Source organism: Myotis lucifugus, unplaced genomic scaffold (assembly GCF_000147115.1).
Source record: "Myotis lucifugus unplaced genomic scaffold, Myoluc2.0 scaffold_16, whole genome shotgun sequence".
Classification (NCBI taxonomy): Eukaryota; Metazoa; Chordata; class Mammalia; order Chiroptera; family Vespertilionidae; genus Myotis; species Myotis lucifugus.
In genome coordinates this window covers 9,540,049-9,557,565 of record NW_005871064.1, presented here as the reverse complement: position 1 = coordinate 9,557,565, position 17,517 = coordinate 9,540,049, and positions in this window count along the sequence as shown.

Below are 17,517 nucleotides of genomic sequence, written 5' to 3'. Positions count from 1 at the left end.
TTCAGTAACTATGAACAGGTAATCTTTGGTCTCGGTTCTACAGAAGAGGAAGCTGAGACTCCAAGAAGGGAGCCTTCCGCAACACCTCACCCATTTCTCAGTGACTGCACCAGTCTGCATTCCCACCAGCAGTAGTATATAACTTTGCATTTTTTTAAATTTTATTATTTATTGTTTATGATGCTTATAAAGGTGGCACTGGTTGACAAAATTATACAGGTTTCAAGTTCACAATTCCGCAACAAATGAGCTGTACATTGTATTGTGTGTTCACCACCCCAAATCTTGCATTAATATTTTAATAGTATCTGTTGGAATTACACTTTGATGATGTCATTCTTTTGTTGTTGTTGTTAATCCTCAATCAAGGATATTTTTCCATTGATTTTTAGAGAGAGTGGAAGGTAGAAGGGAGAGGGAAAGACAGAGAGAGATAATCATCAATGTGACAGAGACACATTGACTGGTTGCCTCAAACACCCCAACCAGGATCAGGGATCAAGCCTGCAACCAAGATACATGCCCTTGACCAGAATCAAACCTGGGAAATTCAGTCTGTGGGCCAACGCTTTATCCACTGAGCCAAACCGGCCAAGGCTGATGATGTCATTCATGATGTTCTCTTACCTCTTCATCCAATTCTGTTGACTTTATTAAACTAGCTCCACTTTAGCCATCTCAAGTTAGGTCATCATGCTCTTTCACTTTAGTTATTATCTGCCAAGATTATTCACTTGTCTCCATTCTTGCTGCTTTTTAGTCTATCCCAAACACAACCATCAGAGCCAGATCTTGTTCAGCTGTGAGATCACATCACTTTTCTGTTTCTTACTACACTCAGCATAAAAGCTGATGTCCTACATCTACTTCATCTCCATCTAATCAGTGCTTTGTGCTCACTTTTTATAATTTCCTTTTTATTCACTCTAATCTAAGAAAATAAGGATCCTTGCCTTAACATATCAAGGCTTCTACATCAGGGCCTTTTATTTGCTATTCCCTTTGCCTAGAACACTCCAGAGTTCCTTAAGTTACTTTGCCCCTTCAGATTTTTACTAACATTTTATCTCAGTGAGGTGTGTGTATTTTTTTTAATAACCTTATCTAAAAATTCCACTCCTCTTACCCAATAATCTTTCTAGCTTTAGTTTTCTTCTTAGCACTTATAACTATTTAACATGACATTTTATTTTACGTATTTATTTTGTTTATTGTGTACTGCATTCATTTCCCCTCCCCCCATTAGATTGTAAACTTTGTGAGAACAGAGTTGTTGTTGTTGCTTTGGTTACTGTTCCATCCCTGGTGCCCAGACTAATGTTTGATCTACTACTAATGACACAACTTGTGGTGTCAGATCATCTCAGGCCAGGACATTCCTTTTTCTTTTCTCAGTGGTCTGATTTAATAATCTTTTAATCTTTCTTGATGAATGGTGAGTTACTCTTATCTTGAGTACCCTTAAGTGAAGGTGATTTTGTTTCCTCCCCTGGGTACCTTGTTTCCAGAGTCCTAACTGTTCTAATAGTTACAAAGTTTTTCCTAATAATTAACCTAAATTCTCCCTCTGTTGAAACAGAAGCCCCATTAGCTCCTACTCTGTCCTTGTTGACTAATGAAAATGATTGGTCCCTGTCCTTTTATAGACTCGCCTTTCTGTATTTGTGGGTAGTCATTGGTCAAGGAAGTGTGTCAGGAGGATGGCCACATGGGGACCTGCCAGGCCCAGAGCAGGCATCTGCAGCTCACCACCCCACAACAGGAATGAATAAAACTTGTTTAAATAGACAGTGAGATTATGTGGTGAAGAGGGCTCCGAAATGGGGGTGAATTCAGGTTTTCTATTGATAAATAGACACATTTAAAGAAACTTAAGACTTGTGATCAGCCACTGAGCTGACTTGAAGCTTCATTTTTATTGACAATTAAGATGATAACAAAACCTTTTTGGATGCTGCTATCCTTTCTTCATAACTGGTAGTTTCTGGTGCTTCTGTAACTCTTACTGCTGCTTCTAGCCTCCCTTTTCTATGTAAGATCTCTAAAGTATCCTGTGTTTACTAGAATTTTGAGGAAAATTCTTTATTTGAGTTTGCACTTCATTTAATTTATTATTTACTTTTTGGCCTAAATAAGGATATACCTTCCGAATCCCGTTGCTTTCTCATAATTTTTCACCATTGCATCTTCATTTTCACCATGAAATTGCCCATTTATTTATAAGTGCAACCAAAGATAATACAGAGAAAACAATTTTGTTTAATTAGCTGAATCATCATAAAATGGAAGGATGGTGTGATAAATAGAAGGAACCCTGACTCAGTTGGGAGACTGAGTTGAAATTCCACCTCTTTCACTTAATAGCAATGTGGCCCTTGGGAAAATTTGAGTTACTGAGCTGCAATTGCTCATGTTTAAATGAGGTTTTAGAGCACATTAATGCTAAAGTTCTTTTTAGTCTTTTGGTTTTATAATTCTATAAGGGAGAACAACTCCAAAATTCTATTACCATAATGTTAAGATTATTATCCATGCATTTAATGTTAATTAACAAGATCAGTAGAGAGCTATTGTGGACTAGTGTTCACAATAGTGTGGACTAGAAAGCATCCCTTCAAAAAACTGTGAGTGAAACTAATTCATATTGACTTTTTGTTCCTTCCAAGATGACAACTAGATCATTTTTATTATGTGTTAATGGAATATGTATTGAGGACAATTTGACATTTCTTTGGTTCTCTGTGTTGCAAGGTTTGGTCTTAAAGTAGCCAGTGAAGAAGCAGCTGGTGTTTTGTCTCAGGTCAAGATTTCTGGCCTTGTCAAATATGTCATGGGACCAACGTCAGAGTTACAGCTGCTTATCATTTATGACTTGTCACCCACGATTAACATCATTGACTAAGACTACACAGGTGTGACATGTTATAAAAACTTATGATGGTGCTCATTGTAAATTCAAAGTCATAGCTGGTCCACCTTTCTGAGTCTTGTTTCCTGTTGGTTCAACACTATTCTATCAGCCATGCCATCTCACTGTATGACACAAAGTGAGAAAGTTTGGGATCAGATGAGATGGGTAAAGGTCTTGATACTTATCAAGGTAAAGGGCAACTTAGAGTAATTGAGATGGGATGAGGGTTCATTTTAGAACAGCAAGTGTGGGTAAAGAAGATGAAATGCTTAGTTTTGGACATTTTGAGTTTGAGGTTCTTAATAGACATACATCCATGTGGAAATGCCTGGAAGCAAGTTAAATGTTTGAAATAGGATTTTAGGAGGAAGTCTATGTATAATAGATCCCAAGTGCTATCTTCACCCAGTTTTGAAGTCCTAGGTAAAAAAATATCATCTCTCATTTTCAGTCAGTTTGTTAAGCCTTTGCCTTAAGTACTTCCCAGATGTAATGCCCTGTGTGGCCCCACATGGCAGCCTTCTCTCATTTGGATCTGTAAGTAACAAAGAATTATGCCTTTCATCTACACATGCTTTTTGTTTTGTTTCCCACCATTTAAAGAATTTCTATATCTTGCCCTAGCCAGTTTTGCTCAGTGGATAGAGCATAGGCCTGTGGACCAAAGGGTCCTTGGTTCAATTCCGGTCAAGAGCACACACCTTGGTTGCAGGTTCTTCCCTGGCACATGCAAGAGGCAACCAATTGATGTATTTCTCTCACATTGATATTTCTCTCTGTCTTTCCCTCTCTCTTCCACTCTCTCTAAAAAAAAATCAATGGAAAAATATACTTGAGTAAGTATTTAAAAAAAAGAATATCTACATCTTGTAAAATAAGGTTACAGCTATAAATATAAATTTGGAAATAAATTTGGAAATCACTGTGTCTGGCACACTGTAAGAGATAATTAGAAAAGCATTAACAGCTTCATCTTTAGTGTCGCGATATTGCTGCCATAGCCCTGGATAAGCTGCACTGTTGATATCACTTGAATCTTCCATTTAAGAGGCATATCCTGGCTTTATGAAATGCATACCAGTTTGGAGACCTCAAGGTGACTATTGACATCATTGCTTTGTCACCCGTTATGGTTCTTCTGCCACAGGGGACAACATGATGGGAAAAGTCATAGGATTTGCTAACATGACCGATAAGGATTGGAAAATCAAACTGTTGATCTCAGTGTACTGAGGAATACCAACCAGGCTCTAGCAAAGAAAATCAATTCCAGAACATGTAGCAGATGGACCGATAACCACAGGTAGAGCTCTTTGGTAAAATATTAACTGACTTGACTTAGCTATATATAAAGATCTGGTGCTTTTGAATAGAAGGTAATCAAAAGGAAAATGTTGGGAACAGTGAAGTTCCAGTAATGTACTCCACAAAAGACTTAGACAATGAGAAAAGCGTTCTGCCTGACTCCCATCCACACACAAAATCTTTACTTCCATGCACATCATACTTATACCAGTCTCAGCTCTATCTTTTTTTTCTTCCTCTGATTGTAGAGATACAGGAAAACTTATAACAGCTCTTTCATCCCAGCGAGCTGTTGACAACATAAGCTCTAGAGAAATTCAATAAGGTGACATACTTGTCTTCTTCATCATACCCAGAAAAATTGGATATATTAAAGCTTCTTTTTAGATTAATTTGCAGCTTGACTATTGATTAATTTTCCCATTGGCCTTTTGGTTTACTTTTTTTTTCTATGCTGTATCTGGAGTAATTAGTTCTATCAACTAATGGATGGACATACCCTATCTTTAGTAAAGCCTCCTCACTCTTATATGCTTAACCATATATTGCCAAGTATTTGAGACCAAACTCACCATACTTCTTCCATAGCCCTTCTTTTTACAATGCTGACTTGGCATTTATAAACTTTGAACTTAAACATCAGGGAGATAATCCCCAGCCTTAGGCAAGGAGGAAACATAAGGGAATGCCAACATAATGTGGTCCTGTTCACAGGGCATTTGCAGTTTAGGTGGAAAGTTAAGAATAAGAAATAAAATGAATTATGAGAGGCTGAGTGACACGAAGTGATGCATCAATGATGTGTATTTGGGCTACATCACATTCCAATATTGGGACTGATTCTGGCTTTGAAGGAGTGGATGAGTACTGCCTTTGGTCACTGTATGAGAAAAGATGATTGTGTGCTGTCATTTCATTTGGATATTGAACCTCGGAGGAATCTCATATCACAAAACAGCTTCCTTGACAGGGGCGTGTCCCATACACTGGTCCCCATCTCTGGGGTCTCCCAAGATGAGAAGCCCATGCAGGATGGCATTTCCATTCTTGCTCATGCCCTTCTGGGGCCTTCCATGCATTCTCCTATTTCCCTGCCTTTTCTTCACTTTGCCCTTCTTTTCTCTTTGTCTTTCTTGCCTTTGTTCTCTTTCTCTGAGGACCCTTCTGTCTGACTCTGATTTCCTTTGACTTTCTGAGTTTAATTTTCATTTTCTGAAACTCATTCATCTCCTAATAATTCATATTGAAGATTGGGGGCCAGGGTACAAAAGAATCCCATCAAGACTTGCTAAAATAAAGAGGCTGTGTATTCATTGTCTCTCAATGGCTCCATTTGCCTTAGAAAGTTGCATTATGTGGCAGTCCTGTGACACAGGGGAGTTGACATTTATGAGGGAAAATGAGCCATTTTTCACCAGTGCCACTTCTGCCTTCCTGGACAGGGATGTGACTGGAACAAGGGGTTTGAAGAGACCCACTCAACAGATCAGATGCTGCTTTTCTGGGTTCAGAGCATTAGACAAAGAAAGTCATAGCCCTTCATTTTAAATTCTGCCTCTTCAATTCTAGTTTAATTCTTAGTCAAAGTACCTGCTTAATATTGGGATTTTAAGGATGCCATGGTAAAGCTCTTCTCAATTTATAACTCCATTCTGTATCTAATCATGAATGACTGGAACTTTTAAGGATAGAACAGACTTTAATTCCTCAATTAGAGAGAAGAGATTTGAGTAACTATGCCTGGAGGAGCAAAGACACTTCCCTAAATCCCTAGTATAAAACCAATGTCATGCATTCAAATTATTTCTAAGAAAATTTGGAAAGATTAGGGATGAGAATATTGTGGTAAGGTGCTTGAAAGAAAAAAAGAGTGAAAATGAATTTGGAGGAAAACCCTCAAATTCTTCATAAAAAAACAATTTGGTCCGACTTCACAAATTTGCTAAGCATGGGCAGTTCTTGAAAGCCACAAAGTGTTCTTACATGTTATGAAATTGGGATACACTTTATAGAAAGTGCAATCAAAAGTATTCTTGCCCTAGCCAGCTTGGCTCAGTAAATAGAATGTCAGCCTGCAGACTGAAGGGTCCCAGGTTTGATTCTGGTGAAGGGCACCTCCGTTGCAGGCTTGATCCCTGGCCGGGGTATGTGATGGAGGCAACCAATTGATGTGTCTCTCACATTGATGTTTCTTTTTCTCTGTCTCTCCCTCTCCCTCCCTCTCCATTCCAATCTCTCTAAAAATCAATGGAAAAATATTCTTGGGTAAGGATTAGTCCCCCCCAAAAATAAAATAGAAAAATATTGTTGTGGACAATTACACATGCACACTCACAAACATCCTTTTTTATACACACTCACTTTCACACACACACACACACACACACACACACACGAAGGCACAGGCACTCAAATTTAGGATGAATAGTCAGAGGACTGAGCAGTGCTCATTAATCTTTTTTTTTTTTTTGTACGGTTAGTGACCAGACTCTATTTCATCATAAACGATTACTATTTATTTTGTTAGAGAATGAAATTGTTATAAAACCCTCTACTTCTAAATCCATTTCTTTGTGACTTCTACTAACTGTTTTGAGTTCACATAGAATAAAACCTTGGTTCTTCTTAAGTTTAGATATTCCTTTTCAATTTTTTGAAAGACAACCAACATACTTCACCTAACTCCTTTCCGTTTAGCCTAAGATCTTTTGTTTTTCTGCCTTTAAATATTAATAAAACCCTCAGAATGAGGAAAAATTCACTATATAAATGAAGAACAATATGACAGTGAGTTAAGAGAGCTCATTTCTAATGAAAACATTTTCTATTTTATGGCATATACAACATTTTCTAAGAATCCTTTTGTGCATATGACCTATCCTTTCATATTTCCGCCCTCTGCTCTCAGTTTTGTGTGGGTGTTGGATATTTAACTGAGACCTGTTTTCCACTTTGTGTTTGTCTTTACTGCAGCTTTCCATTTGATTCTATTGGGTAAGTGGATACATCTAACACTTACCATAATATTTACCATATCTCTTATGTGCCTCTATCCCTACGTACATTCATTTTTATTTCCTGGGCTTCTCTCATCAAGCTTGTTTAGAGGTCAGCTAAAGTCTCACTATAAAACTACTGGATATTAAAATATATTCCACCATTAAACAAAATATGAACTAAATTAGCTAAGAGTCCAACTCAAGAAGCTAAGAGGAAAAACAAAAACAGATAAAATAAACACAAAAAAGAGAAAGAAAAAAGATCAATTACGTGAAGAAAAAACATTCAAATGAAATAAAGAAAAGCAACCAGCAAAACTGAAAATCCTGTCTTGACAAGCATATGAAAGAAAAATTCTCATCATCACGTCATTAGGGAATTTCAAATTAAAACAATGAGCTCGAACTACACATCTACTAGAGTGGCTACAATCCATAACACTGACAACTGGTGGGAATACAGAATGGTCCAGCCACCTCAGAGGACAGTTTGGTGGTTTCTTATAAAAATAAACATAGTCTTATCCTATGACCCAGCAGTTGAACTCCTTTATATTTACCCAATGAGTTGGGAATATGTCCCCACAATACTTACCGTATCCCTTATGTGCCTCTATCCCTACGTACCACACAAAAACCTGCACATGAATCTTTATAGCAGCTTTATTTATAATTGCAAAAATTTGAAAATGACCAAGTTGTCTTTAAGTAGGTAAGTGGATAAACGAACTGTGGTACATTCATACCATGGAATATTATTTAGTGATAAAAGGAAATGAGCTATGGAACTACAAAAAATTGAGGAAACTTAAATACTTATTTCTGAGTTAAAGAAGCTACTTTGAAAAGGCCACATACTGTATGATTCCAGCTCTTTGGCCCTGAGGAAAAGGCAAATCTACAGAGACAGCAGAAAAAGTCGGGTTTGAGGGAAGGAGGGAGACAATAAAAGGTGTAGTACAGGGGAGTTTAGGGGAAGTGAAATTATTCTGTATAATACTGCAGTTATGGATATGCCATTATAATTGTCAGGTTGACATAATACACATACAATATCATATATGACATTAGACATTGGTCAAAAGCCATAGAACTGTATCAAAAAAGTGAACTGAAGGACTTTAGGTAATATTATTGTATAATACATCAATATTCATTCATCTATTGTAATAGAGTAACACAAGATGTTAATAACAGGGAGCATTGTATGGGGAGAAAGGGAGAGCAGTTTGTACTTCCTGTTCAACTTTTCTGTAAACCTAAAATTGTTCTTAAAAAAAGTCTGTTAAGTAAAAAAAAATCTGTTTTGAAAAAAATAATATATGAAAATAACTGTCAAGACTAAGAAAAATCATGGAAATATAATGAATGTATAATTTTAAATATTAAAATGGAATACAATTGCAAATATACAGATGATCAGTTTATAATCACTATTTTTGGTAAAATAACCTAGGTGAAATAGGTATTTTCCTGAAAAGTAAAAATAACTCAAAAATGTATAAGGTTGAATAAAATAAAAACTTTTAGAGATATTTAATACACAGTTTAAATCCACTTTCTCTAAACTCCCAAAGCTTAGATTATTTTAAAAGCAAATTTTACCAACCTTGAAGGAACAAATAACTTTTATCTTATACATAATAGCTCAGATATTCAAAAATTAGGAAAATTCACATTGCTCATTTTGAGCATTCATAACATTGTAATAAAAAACGGAAAGTAAATAATCCATTAAATTTCAATAAATAAAAAGCTCAGTAAATCTTAAATAAAATAGATCTTTGTAATCAAATAGAATGTATCTCCCAGAAACATAAAAATATTGTAAATTAATAAAGTATCACTTTAGTTGAGACTTGAAAAGTATTCCCATTAAATTCAGGAACAAGGCAAGGAATGCTTCTGTTCAACAAATTTATAAAAGGTATTAGAAAAACATACAGAAAAATATATATATAGTGGGGGGGAAATCTCAAAATTTACGTTATTGCTAATCTATATGATTGAAAAGAAAATTGCCAGTATAAAATTACCATTTAGTTGGGGTAGTAGTTTTTAAGAGAATAATAAACCAAAATCTAATATTTAGCCCAAATGCAAAGCAAAAGCAGCCTTGTTTCTGTAAAATAAACAAAACCTTAGGCTGATTATGTAAAATGGTCCTGTTTTGGTAAATACTTGAGATTCCCAACAAACCAAATAAATATAATAGCAATAATAATAATAACCTTATCAAGAGGAACCTAATATCAACCCAGGTCTCAAGGAATTTCCACAGGTAAGGCTCAAATTAATATGGAATGACAGTACAAAAGAAATCAGAAAAGATGACATCATGTGTGAGAGTCAGTAAAAAAAAAAATCACACATCTAAGATACTCAAAGATATCAGATATTATAATAATACCCAATAGAAAATGAGAGTAGTATGATTACCTAAATAAGTGAAATGTTGGGAAAATTAATAGAAATATATATTTTTTAACAAAATGACAAAGAAGATTTGAAAGAGGGCCAAGTGGAATTTCCAGAAATAAAAATGCTACATGATCTGTATATTGCATGAAACCTATATGATCTTATTAACAAATGTCACCCCAATAAATTAAAAAATATATTTTTAAAAGTAAAAAGAAATTTTACTTGACACTAATGAGTGTCAAGTGCATATATTATAGACATTCAACTGGGAGAGCTACAAGAGAAAGGAACCCTAAGGAACAGTGAAAAGGGAAGATCTAAAGGCAAGTATAGGAGTATTCTAAGAAAAACTTTTGATTAAACATGAAAAAAAATACAGGAATTTTAGCCCTTGCCGGTATTGCACAAGGGTTGTGGGTTTGATTCCCTAGTCAAGGCACATACCTGGGTTGCAGATTCAGTCCCCCGCCCTGGTCAGGGCGATGTGGGAGGCAACCAATTGATATGTCTCTCTCACATCGATGTTTCTTTCTTTTCTTCTTCTTCTTCTTCTTCTTCTTCTTCTTTTTCTTCTTCTTCTTCTTCTTCTTCTTCTTCTTCTTCTTCTCTCTCTCTCTCTCTCTCTCTCTCTCTCTCTCTCTCTCTCTCTCTCCCCCTTCCTCCTTCCCTTCCACTCTCTCTAAAAAATCAATGGAAAATTATCCTCAGATGAGGATTAACAACAAGTAAAGACTAATAAGAAAATATTATAAGTCCACTAAACCCATGAATTTGAAAACTTAGATAAGTATATTGAAAGGCATAAACTCATGTTATTATAAAAGAAATAATAAGCTGAATAGTTCTATTTTTTTGTTTTAATGGTAAATTCTTATTGAAATTGAAGGGAGTAATGATACCTATTTGACATACAGTCTTCCTGAGAATATAATGAAAGAGAACACTTCTTAACTTTTCAGGCCATCATTAACCCAACCTTAAAATTAGACCAAGACAGTACAAAAAAAAAGAAAGAAATCACAGAACTTTGTTAATCATAAACTTTGACCCAAAATTGTCAACATAATATTTGCAAATAAAATCTACCATAATATAATATGATATATATCATAATCAAATGGGTTTCACCCAGGAATGCATAGTTGGTCCAACATTTGAAAAGCAATTAATTTGATTTGTCACATAAAGAGTCTAAATAAGAAAGATAATATGATTTTAATAGATGCAGAGAAAACATTCAATAAAATTTAGCATCCATTTAGGATTTTAAATATCAGCAAATTAGAAATGGGTTGGAACTTTCTGTATCTTTTAAAGGGAATCTCCATAAAGCTTTCAGCTAACATCATACTTAATGATGAGAACAGAATGCTTTTAGTGTAAGATAAAAAACAAGGCAAAGATGCCCTGGGCAGTGTGGCTCAGTTGGTTGGAGCATTGTCTTGTATACAGAAAGCTTGTGGGTTCAGTCCTGGTCAGTGCACATATCTAGGTTGTGGTTTTGATCCCTCATCCAGAGGCTACAGAAGGCAACTGATTAATGTTCTCTCTCACATTGATGTCTCTCTCTCTCTCATCAATGGAAATAAATAAAAAAATAAAAAATATATTCCCATTCAATATTGTACCAGAAATGCTCAGCAGTGCCAAAGGCAAGATAAATTAGTAAAAGACATAAAGATTGGAAATTAAAAAAATGATCCATAGATGACATAGATGATATCTTTTTTAAAAAAATCTACATACTGCCATTACAACATTCTACAATAATTTAGTACAATGTTTTCCTAATATAAGGTAAATACCCAGAAGTCAATCATCTTCTTATATACCAATAATGAACTTTTGTTTTTTAAAATTAAAAAAGCCTGGCCAGTGTTGCTGAGTGGTTGTGTTGACTTATGAACCAGGAGGTCACAGTTCGATTCCTTATCAGAGCACATGCCTGGGTTGCAGGCTCCATCCCCAGTAGGAGGCATGCAGGAGGCAGCCGATCAATGATTCTCTCTCATCATTGATGTTTCTATCTCTCTCTCCTTCTCCCTTCTTCTATGAAATAAATAAAATATATTTAAATTAAAAAATTGGAGAGATATATAATGATCATTGATTGGAAGACATTATTAAGAAATTAGTTCTCATGAATTTGTTCTAAATGCCATATTTAAAAGCTCATTCTAAAAGTTATGGAAAAACAAAGAAGTAACTAGAATAGTCAAAGCAATTTGGAAAAAAATGCAACAAAATTAGAGGACATACATTATATGATATCAAGACACAATTACTAAGACATTGTGGTGTTTTTTTTTTGGAAAGGATAGACACAGATCAATGGAACAGAATATAGAGCTATAAAAGAAAAATTTTTTTGACAAATGTTCAAAAGTATTGCAATGGATAAAATATAGTCCTTTCAATAAATGGTGTTGTAACAATTGGACATTCCCACACAAAAAAAGAAACCTTGTCACAAATCTTACACAAACATAAGAAAATAATTTCAATAGATTAGAGACATAATATAAATGATAAATCCTTAAATAATCTATATACATAAAAGCCTAAGCAACCAAATGACCAAATGACCAGTCGACTGGTCCCTATGACATGCACTGACCAACAGGGGACAGATGCTCAATGCACAGGATTGGGCTCCCTTCTGTCTGGATCAGGCCTGTGGGATTGGGCCAAAAACAGCTATTTGACATCCCCTGAGGGGTCCTGGATTGTGAGAGGATGCAGGCCAGGCCAAGGGACTCCACTGGTGCATGAATCTGTGCACTGGGCCTCTAGTTCTAGATAAAAGCAGGAGAATTTGTATAATCTTGGGTTTGATGATAAGTTTGTAGGCATAATATCTAAAAATATCTAACTTAATAAATATTACTTTGGGAAAAACAGAATTAAAAAATAATCCATAGAATGGCAGAATATATTTTAAAGAATATATATAATAAATAACTTATATCAGGAACATATAAAGAACTCCTGAAACTCAAAAATAAAAACATATATGATCTAATAAAAAATTGGGCAAAAGATCTGACCAAACATTTCACACACAAAAAGTGTGTATTTAGTAAAATGTATATATTCCTTACAGGAATGAGGAAAATAAGGCAGATGCATAGGATTCATATTTCATGGTTTGATTTCCAAAGAAGCTTATTAAAAATGCTCACCATCACCCAGGTAGTGTGGGTCAGTGGTTGAGTGCCGACCTATAAACCAGGCGGTTAAGGTTCAATTCCCAGTCAGGGCACATACCCACGTTGTGGGCTTGATCCCTTGGGAATGCAGGAGGCAGCTGATCAGTGATTCACTCTCATCATTGATGTTTCTATCTCTCTCTCCTTCTCCCTTCTTCTCTGAAATCAATAAAATATATATTTTAAAAATTCTCACTATCATTAACTAGTCCTGAGTAAACACAATTTATAACCACTGTGAGAGAATACTACACACCTATTAGAATCATTATAATAAAAAACAAATGTAACATTTTTTTTACTTTTCTTTATAGTTTTTAAATTAAATTTATTGGGGTGACATTGGTAATATTGTGTAAGTTTGAAGTGTATAATATTATAAATACATCACTTGAAATAGATATAACAAATTCTTGAGTGATAAAACGCTCAATCCACTGCTGGTGACTGTTGTTGCTTATGAAGTTACACATACACTTCTCATGCAACCCAACAGTCACCTTCCTAGCTCTTCACTGAAGTGAATTGAAAACTTATGTCCACACAAAAACCTGTATGTTAATGTGTATAACAACTTTATTCATAACTGACAAAAAACCCAGAAACAATCCAGATGTCCTTCCACAGATAATATCTAAACAAATGTATTTCATCCATAAAATTGAGTAGCATTCAGAAATTAAACAGAACAAACTATTGATTGATGCAACAGTATGGATGAATCTTAGTAAATTCATTTTGTTAGGTGAAATTAGACAGATGCATAGGATCCATATTTCCTGGTTTGATTTATATGACATTCTGCAAAAAGGCAAAACTATAGGGTTAGAAAATAGATCATTTGTTGCCAGTGGTTTGTAGAGGGGAGATTGACTAAAAAGGGGCTGTCTAAGACATGTTAAATTGATGAAACTTTAAAAAATACATCCATGACTGTGATGGCAGATATATGACTCAAAGCATTTGTCAAAATTTATAGAACTGTACACATCAAATATTGAACTTTATAAAAATTGAAAAAAAATTGTCTAGGTTATCCAGCAATCCTGGGATGAAATATAGACTGTGCCAAATGAATCTAACTGTATTAGAAATGTATAGCACAACATAGCCAAAGGGGGTAGGTGGAAAACTGAACTAAGAAGCTTTGCAAAGCAATGATTTGCTAAATACTACAAGGCTAAAGAGAAAAACTATACATAAATATTCAACTGTAGTTGGGCACTTTGTTTTTCACAGGAGGATGGGAGGATGCTTAATTCTTCAACTGCTTTACAGGGATGCCATGGTTGAACAAATAACTAAAATGTAGAAAATGAGAGCCAAGTTTCTCACTGCCGGGGTTAAAAGCTCCAAATAAACAGGGGTGGAGGCTAGAAAGAACTCTGATCTGCTGGGTCAGAGTTGGAGATATTAGGTGTGTGTGTGTGTGTGTGTGTGTGTGTGTGTGTGTGTAACCATACACATATGTGTATGTGTATTTACAGGTACATATACATACACAGATACATACATTCCAAAATAAATATAGATATGTATATTTATATATATTTATATTTATACATATAATATATATTTATATTTATTTATATTCTACAAACAGTGACACACTGTACCCAAAAGCACACTTAGAACTCTTTGCCTGGTTTCTAATAATTTTCTCCATAAATGGATTCAAGGCTCCTTAGAGAAATGACTGGTTACAAGTCTGGCCCAGGGAAGTACAGATGTGTCTAGATCAGTGATGGCGAACCTTTTGAGCTCAGTGTCAGCATTTTGAAAAACCCTAACTTAACTCTGGTGCCGTGTCACATATAGAATTTTTTGATATTTGCAACCATAGTAAAACAAAGACTTATATTTTTGATATTTATTTTATATATTTAAATGCCATTTAACAAAGAAAAATCAACCAAAAAAATGAGTTCGCGTGTCACCTCTGACTGTCATAGGCTCGCCATCACTAGTCTAGATCTTGTGATGCCAGAAAATAAGAAAGTGAGACAAAAAAGATGGAGGCATGCAACAAGTCCCAGGAATTAATCTGAAAGAGCTATGAAAGGCCAAAGCAAAAAACCATTTGAGCAACAATGATAGATGTATGTAACCCAAAATATGAAATAAACACCCCAAAATGGATAAATCTTCCTCAGACAATTGCTTAGAGGAATGAGGGGAATAGAACATCACCATTTGAGTACCACAATAATAATTGCTGCAGGGAAAATCCACTGCTAAACTTTAGGTGAAACTTTAAGAAAGAACAAGAAAATGGTAGAGCCTCAACTGTCTCCCCAAACATATACTGAGGTGGTTTTAACAAATATCCAAAATTACCGGATGCTCTTCCTCTAGACCAGTGGTTCTCAACCTTCCTAATGCCGCGACCCTTTAATACAGTTCCTCATGTTGTGGTGACCCCATTTCATTGTTACAAATTGAACATAATTAAAGCATAGCGATTAATCACAAAAACAATATGTAATTATGTATGTGTTTTCCGATGGTCTTAGGCGACCCCTGTGAAAGGGTCATTCGACCCCCAAAGGGGTCATGATCCACAGGTTGAGAACCGCTGCTCTAGGAGGTGGAGTTTAATTTCTCTCTTTGCTGTGGTTGGCTGGACTTAGTGACTCCCTTTTAATGAATAGCATTTGGAAAGAGAAAAACAGTGGAGAATTTCACAGTGGCAGACACCACCTTAATTAAGTGATCAAGTTTGACATCATGCAGAACAAGTCATGTTAATATCATGTCCCTCTGATGTGATAAGGAGGGCATCTCACTTTTGTGATATTCTTCTTAATATTCATGACCTATGGATAATATACTAGAACAAGCTTAAAGTGAGAGAGATTCAATAAGTTCCAAGGTCATGAAGACCAAGGAAAGACTAAGAAAGTGTCAAACTAGAAGTTACTAAGGAGACATGATGACTAAATGCAATGTTGTATCCTGTATTGGATCCTGAAACAAAAAGGTATTAGTGTGTATAGAAACTGATGAAATCTGAATAAAATATGTGATTTACTTAATATATCTTCACCGATTTTGGGTTTCTTTTTTTTAAAAAACATATTTTATTGATTTTTCACAGAGAGGAAGGGAGAGGGATAGAGAGTTAGAAACATTGATGAGAGAGAACCATCGATAAGGAGACATGATGACTAAATGCAACGTTGTATCCCTGTATTGGATCCTGAAACAAAAGGGTATTAGTGTGTATAGAAACTGATGAAATCTGAATAAAGTATGTGATTTACTTAATACATTAGGGCGGATTTTGGTTTCTTAGATGTCATAAATATATCATGGTTAGGTAAGAGTTAACATTTGTGGGAGCTGGGTAGAGGACATACAGGAACTACCTGCACTGTTTTTATAAATCTGTAAATCAAATAATTTCAAGATAAAAATTATAAATTTATAAGTTTTTCCCCTATTCTAGTTTTTCTTAGTAAACCATATTGACCTGCTTTTTCTTTATAGAAAGATTTTTATCTGCTGATTTATTTCATGCTTATAAAGTGGTTGTTTTGAGTTAATTTCAATGTGTTATTTTTCTGAAAATGTGTCTCTTTTCAAGTTTATCAAAATGAAGTTATTCATTATATTTCATTAATTTTTTAAAATCTTAACAGCACCTGTCATTCAAGTCATTTAAATGATGGAATGTTATTTATTTAGGGGATTGTTCTTTGCTCTTGATCAGCAGCCTCATCAGAAGGTTCTATTTTATTGTCTTTTAAAAACACCCTCCCCTGCTCCCCTCCACGCTCCCACACATGCACACACACACAGGAGTATTTTTGGATCCTCTCTACTGCATCATTGTTTTTCATTTAATTAATTTCTGTTTCTTAAAAAAGTACATCTTTGTTCTATTCTCTTTAGTGTTCCTTTTCTTTTAATATACATGCTTATCTTACTGTTTTAGCTTTCTTTTTAAAATAAGCATTTAAAGCTGTACATTTTCTCATAAGTACTAATTTGTGTAGTAATTATTTCCTATAATCTTAGATATGGATAAGTTATCAACATTTCCTAGTATCCAATATTATTCATTTTTTGATCCATGAGTCATTTTGAATAGGTTTCTTAGTTTCTACATATATGTGATTTTTCTCTTAGCTTTAGTTTGTTATTGATTTCTAAGGCAAGTGCACTGTGGCAGTGAATGTGGCTTTTATTATATCAATCATTCTAAATTTGTGGAAACTTCCTTCACTGCCAAGTATGTGGTCAATGTGTATAAATGTTCCATATGTGCTTGAGAAGTACATGTTGTCATTGGTTACTCAGCATGCTGTTCTATATATGCCCATTAGATCAATCTTGCTAATGTGTAGTTCAAATCCTCTCTATCCTTTCTGATTGATCTATTAATTACTGAGAGTGCTGTGTTAAAATCTCCTACCATTTTCCTAGACTTGTAAAATTTTTTTCTAATTCTTCTGCTAAGATATGTTTACTCTCAGTGACTACATTCATAGATGTTTAGAATTTTTTTCTTCCCTGGTAAATTAATGATATTACCATTAGGTGTGAATCTCTTACCTCTTTGTCTGTACATGCACACTGCCCAATGTTATTATTGCCACACTCTTTTTTTCTTCTTTAACATTCTATCACTCTTATCCTGTATGATTTGTGAATGTCTGTTTTAAAT